This window comes from Triticum aestivum, chromosome 1B, assembly GCF_018294505.1.
Source record: "Triticum aestivum cultivar Chinese Spring chromosome 1B, IWGSC CS RefSeq v2.1, whole genome shotgun sequence".
Lineage (NCBI taxonomy): Eukaryota > Viridiplantae > Streptophyta > Magnoliopsida > Poales > Poaceae > Triticum > Triticum aestivum.
In genome coordinates, this window is record NC_057795.1 from 18,339,550 (window position 1) to 18,346,394 (window position 6,845).

At 53.8% G+C, this 6,845-nt stretch overlaps 1 non-coding gene across 1 annotated transcript; it reads left to right on the forward strand.

Moving 5' to 3' along the window:
* The first annotated feature begins 4,538 nt into the window (after positions 1-4,538).
* TRNAS-UGA (transfer RNA serine (anticodon UGA)) lies at positions 4,539-4,620 on the forward strand. The gene has a single exon. It is a non-coding gene; the product is annotated as a tRNA-Ser (tRNA).
* Positions 4,621-6,845: the final 2,225 nt, after the last annotated feature.

The window sequence follows — 6,845 nt, forward strand, 5'->3', positions numbered from 1 at the left end:
TGAGGAGCGGCGGATGAAGCACCTCCGCACCCGTGCCGGCCACATCGCGCTCGCCGCCGGCCTCTCCATCGGCGCCTCTACACCACCCTCGGCGCCTCGTCCTCCGGCTGTCCCGCACCCTGCGCCGGTGCCGCAGCCACCCCAGCCACCTCGCAACGGTGGCAACAGCGGCAACCGCCGCCGCGGTCGCGGCGGTAATCGCCAAGGCGGAGGCAAAGGTGGCGGCGGTGGTGGTCAGGCTCCTCAGCAGCAGCCCCCGCCACCCTGGGCCGGTGGCTACAACCCCTGGACGGGGGTCGTGCATGCATACAGCATGCCCGTGCCGCGGCCCCCCGCCCCGGGCATCCTCGGCCCCCGCCCGAGCGCCCACCAGGCGCTCCTGGCCGGGCCCTTCGGCGCCAGCGGCGCCCTCGGCGCCCCTCCTGCCGCGCCCTCCCACGGCGCATACGGCGCCCCCGGCGCGTACGGCGCCCCCTACTACGACCCGGCCCTTCTAGCGGCACTGCAGCAGCCGCCACCCTACTCCGCCGGTGGTGGCGATTGGATCATGGACTCCGGTGCCACCGCTCATATGTCCGCTCATCCGGGTAACCTCTCCTCTGTTCATCCCACTTCCACTTCTTCCCGTATCATCATCGGAAACGGTGTTGGTCTTCCTATCTCCCATGTCGGTTCTGCACCTTTTCCTTCTAACTCTCGACCTCTCTCTCTTAATAATGTCATTATTTCTCCCCATCTCATTCAGAACTTAGTTTCTGTTCGCAATCTTTCTCGTGATAATTTCGTAACTGTGGAATTTGACGAAGTTGGTTTTTCTGTTAAGGACGCTCGCACCAGGATGATTCTTCACTGCTGTGACAGTCCCGGCGACCTCTACCCAGTTCAGTCGCCATCATCTCCGGGTGGTCCTCGAGCTTTTTCCGCCGGCGTCGATCTTTGGCATGCTCGTCTCGGGCATCCTAGCACTTCTTCACTTCGTCAAATAATGAGAGGATTTTCTTTTTCATGTAATAAAACGGCCGCTCACTCATGTGAAGCCTGTCGGTTAGGCAAACATGTTCGCCTTCCTTTTAGTTCCTCTTCCACAGTTGCATCTTTTCCGTTTGAGTTAATTCATAGCGATGTATGGACATCTCCAGTACCCAGTAATTCTGGCTATCTTTATTATCTCGTCATATTAGATGATTACTCTCACTTTGTGTGGACATTTCCTCTTCGTAGGAAATCAGATGTTGCCGCCACTCTCATTGCATTCTATGCTTATGTCTCCACACAGTTCGGGCGACCCATACTCGCACTTCAGACCGACAACGGGAAAGAATTCGACAATCACACCATCCGCCATCTCCTTTCCACCCACGGCACCGTGTTTTGTCTCACGTGTCCCTACACCTCCGAGCAGAATGGCCGTGCCGAGCGCATCCTACGCACCCTCAATGAGTGTGTGCGCACCCTTCTTTTCCATGCTTACATGCCTTCTCGGTTTTGGCCCGATGCCCTCGCCACCGCCACCCTCCTCCTCAACCTCCGGCCATGCCGTCCGCGCTGGAACTACGTGCCTCATCATCTCCTCTATGGCACTCCTCCCTCCTACGACGGTCTCCGTATTTTCGGTTGCCGTTGCTACCCCAACACCACCGCCACCACCGCTCATAAACTCGCTCCTTGTTCCATTCCATGTGTCTTCCTTGGTTACCCGACCAACACTAAGGGTTATCGCTGCTACGACCCTGTGTCTCACCGTGTCATCACGTCACGACATGTGTACTTTGATGAGTTTGTGTTTCCCTTTGCTCAGGAACAGGTGGTGCCGTCTTCCCCTCCCGCGGCTGGCTCTTCTCCGCGCCGCCGCCAGCTGCCGGCCCTGGGTGCTCCGGCACCACCGCCCGCAGTGCCCTCCTCCGGCTCGGGGCCATCCGCGGCTCCCTCCTCCGGCTCGGCGCCTCGTCGCCTGGAGCCCCGTCGACGCCGCCTACGTCGCCTCGAGCCCCAGCCATGCATGCTGGGCCGGCTGCTGGGCCTCATGTTGGGCCGCCGGCTAGGTCGGCCTCTCCTGGCGCCGTCTCCCCTGGTGCGGCCTCCACGGGCGAGGCCTCGACCCCGCCTCGGTCGCCCGCCTCGCTAGCCTCGTCGGCTGGCTTCCCCGACGCCGCGGCCTCGACCCCGCCTCGATCGACTGCCTCGCCAGCCCGGTCTGCTGGCCTCACCGACGACGCGGAGGCCACTGCCTCTCTAGTGGACGTCGTGGATGCCACGGCCTCACCGCCACCTGCGGCTGCTCCGACGGCCGGGCCCGTCACCAGCTCGCGCACTGGGGTTTTTCGCCCGAGTTCCCGTTATGCGGACGACTATGTCTGCACCGCCTCGACGTCCGCTCCTTCCCCGCTGCCGTCCTCGGTCCGGGCCACTCTCCGCGACCCTCTCTGGATGGCCGCCATGCAGGAGGAGTTTGACGCCTTGCAGTGGAACCGGACTTGGCAGCTTGTTCCCCGTCCCCGGCACGCTAACGTGATCACCGGGAAGTGGGTCTTCAAACACAAGCTTCGTCCTAACGGCACTCTGGATCGCTACAAGGCGCGTTGGGTTGTTCGTGGTTTCCGGCAACGCGCCGGTGTGGACTTCACCGACACTTTCGCCCCGGTTGTTAAGCCCGGGACGATCCGCACTATTTTACAGTTAGCGGTCTCTCGTGCCTGGCCAGTTCATCAGATGGATGTCTCCAACGCTTTTCTGCATGGTTATCTTGAGGAGCAGGTTTTCTGTCAGCAGCCCACGGGGTTTGTTGACCCGGCGTGTCCTGATCATGTGTGTCTGCTCTCACGCTCATTGTATGGGCTCAAGCAGGCTCCTCGTGCCTGGTACCAGCGCATCACATTATTTCTTCACCAACTCGGCTTCCGCTCTACACGCTCCGATGCTTCGCTGTTTGTTTATCACCATGGCACCGACACGGCGTACTTGCTGCTTTATGTTGACGACATCATCCTGACAGCATGCACTTCTGAGCTTCTTCGCCGGCTTACTGATCGTCTCCGTGCTGAGTTTGCCATCAAGGACTTGGGTTCGTTGCACTACTTCCTCGGTGTTGAGGTGGTGCGTCGTCCTGATGGTTTCTTTTTTCATCAACGGAAGTACGCTCATGAGCTCCTTGACCGTGCTGGTATGCTTAACTGCAAACCGGCCGCCACTCCTGTCGACACGAAGGCCAAGCTCTCTGCTACTGATGGTACTCCTGCTCTAGATGCTGGCTTCTACAGGTCCATTGTTGGTGCTCTCCAGTACCACACTCTCACTCGGCCGGAGCTTCAGTACGCGGTTCAGCAGGTCTGCCTGCATATGCATGCTCCTCGAGATGTTCACTGGACTGCCGTTAAGCGGATTCTCCGTTACATCCGCGGTGCTATGGATCTCGGCCTCACTCTGCGCGCCTCCACTGCCACTGATTTGGTCGCCTACTCCGACGCCGACTGGGCTGGTTGCCCGGACACTCGTCGCTCTACTTCGGGTTACTGCATCTTCCTTGGACCATCCCTGGTGTCGTGGTCGTCCAAGCGGCAGCCCACCGTCTCGAGGTCTAGCGCCGAGGCTGAGTACCGCGCTGTGGCCAACGTTGTTGCTGAGTGCTCCTGGCTTCGTCAGCTTCTTCACGAGCTCTCGTGTCCTGTTGAGAAGGCCACGGTTGTCTACTGCGACAACGTCTCCACCGTCTACCTCTCCGCCAACCCGGTTCATCATCGTCGCACCAAGCACATTGAGCTTGATATCCATTTTGTTCGGGATCAGGTGGCTCTTGGCCATGTCCGTGTTCTGCACGTTCCCACCTCCCAACAATTTGCCGACATCATGACCAAAGGCTTGCCCACGACGTCTTTCGAGGAATTCCGGTCCAGTCTGCGTCAGCAACGGTGTCGCTTCGACTGCGGGGGGTGTTGAGATATGTATTTAGCACATGTATTCTTGTACTCCAAGTCTCCTCCTTGTGTATAGTTGAGGATATGACTTGCCGTATGTACTATATATACTTGTACATATGCACCTATCAATATATTGAGAGTTGCATCCTATTCCCCTACAGGGGAGGTGCCATCAAGTGCTTGTTTATTTTAGGATTTGATTTTGGAGCACCAAGTTAATACTAGCAATTACTGATTGCTTTGATTTTTGGATAGACAAAGTATTCATCAACATCTAAAGTGTAGAAGAAAAGAGAAAACATGTAGTAGATGATATAAATCTTGCAGCAGAGTGCACGATCATTTGGTTACATATTTACACGTGTCATCGATAAAAATACAGTACATGCATATTTATTTGGGGAATCAAAAGAGAGTGCATGCATGTGTCATGTCTACCAACACATCTCCATCGCTAACCATGCACGTGCCACGTTATTCTAAACCAAAACATCTCAGCGCCTGATAAATAAACAGAACTGATGATTCTAGATGAATGACACGTACTCCTTCCATGACGAACGACACGTACTGACCTGCAGGATTACTTATTAAATATTTACGAAGTAATTAAGCGGAAATGTGGTCGATATGTCCGAGTGGTTAAGGAGACAGACTTGAAATCTGTTGGGCTACGTCCGCGCAGGTTCGATCCCTGCTGTCGATGTTTTCTATCCTCCCTAATTTTTATTTTTATTTCCTTTTTTTCTCTTCCTTTTTCATCTGAGGCTCCCCTCCATTGATCATTTTTCTTTTTACGAGATCGTCATATCTTCCTCCAAATAGCCCAGCACGTACGTACCGCTTGGAATATAATCACCGCTCATGGCCGCGCCTCACAGGCGTACGTATTGCAGGAACCCCTCGGGGCTTACTGGCTGCACAAACTGAGAAATGAGAGCCACCTTCATCATTCAGAAATCAAAACACTACGCTCCTCAAGCTGCTTATGCAAATGAGGAAAAAATGTTCACCATGCTACGATATTTGATTCGCGCAATGTGTAAGCGTAACTCCCTCCGTTCACAAATATAAGATATTTTGGAACATATCAATATGGACTTATAAGATATTTTGGAGCATATCAATATGGACTACATATATACTGAGATGAGTGAGCAGACACTAAAATATGTCTATATACATCTGATTCATGAAAAAACTAGGACAACTTGTATTTGTGAAGAGGGCGGGGCGGGGGGAGTAATTTTATTCTTTCAGTTTTTTTTCTACGGGGTTAAAAGGGTTTCATTGCTCAACTGTTGGAAAATTCATTCCTACATAGCAGAGCAATGCCTGCAGGTCTAAAGCGCAACCAAACTGCAGTTCGGCCCTCCGATCATTCGAAAGCAACAGTGGTGTGACTAACAACATTCTGATTCCTACTTACATGAGCAATAGTGATATCCTTTTCACCAAAGAGCCTCTTAATATCCTGAACTATCATTCTATGTGACGATCTGTCAAGGATAGACGACTTGATCAACTTGACCGCATCCATGCAGTTCATCTCAATGTCCACCGGTAGAGTAGACCATTGTAGAGCAAGGCTTAATCCCTCCTGGCACGCCAACAGCTCAACTTGGAGCGGTTCAGAACAATGCAAGATGGAACGACAAGCGGAGAAGACAATGTTGTCATCATTATCACATAGGATCATACCGCTCCTGCTAATCCACCATCGGCTTCGACGAACGACCCGTCAACATTCGGCTTCACACGACCAGCCGGCGGGCCAGACCACTTGATCATGGCTGCATGTTATGTTGGTGTATTTATCATTGTAGAACTGTACCCAATCGACGGCGGCACCATCTTCACTTTAATGATGTCAGTTGTTGGAAAATGGTTGATTCATTGAAGTGACTCGACATAGCTGATCAGAAATCTACACGAAGCTTCAATTGGAGGTGGTAGCTTATGATGTACTATTTCATTACGTACATACCAATTCCTCCATAGCACGATCAACACATGCATGCAATCATCTTCATTTGTTCTTACGCATATCGATATCATCATCGGATATCGATGTTCCATGGCGTAGCAGCTTAGAGAAATATGGAATCCTACGCATATCTCATCATCGGATATCGGTGGTCCATGGTGTAGCAGCTTAGAGAAATATGGAATCCTACGCATATCTTCCAAGAGTGATCAAGGTGCAGCAGCTCATGCCAGCGTGAGCTCTGAAGAAAATACTACTAACTGATACAGAGAATACTGTTAATTCGTATAACTTGGAAGTCTGAAGAAGAAGAAAAATACAGAGAAGCAATCCGTACGTGTAGCTTTGGAAGTCTGTGTTCATCTCGCAGTCATCGTCAACACAGGTGACCCATATATAATTGTGATTTTCGGGCGCCTAAGTAAGCATTACAATTCCGAACCAACATCACCGTCCTTCCTGATGAAGAGCAGGATACCGTTCCCATCTTCAGAATGCCCGGCTCTGGTTTGCAGCAAAGAACCCATAGAGAAGTGTCTCAGAACGCCAAAACTTAGCTGATTAGAGCATCTCCAACAGCCGCGCCAAACAAGCGCCGCGCCGCAAAATTGCCAATTTTAGCGCGCACACACCCGGTATAGTGGCTCCAGCGGACATGCAAAAACCGCGCGCGCGGCATATGTAGTTCAGCGCGCGGGGCGAAACTCCATCGCGCGCCGCTTATTTGCTGCGCCCGCTCCCGCGCGCTGGACTCTCGCGTGCTCGCTCGCAACTCCCCCTCCCACCTCCAGCCGTGGCGCCGCCGCCGCCCGCGCCACCCGGCGACCGTTCCGGCGCTTCCCTGGCCTATCTCCACGCCGCAGCGGCTTCCTCCACCCCCCTCTAGTCACCGCCGCCCCTCGCGCGCGTCCGTCCTGTGACGAACAGTGCCCGGGCGCTCGCTG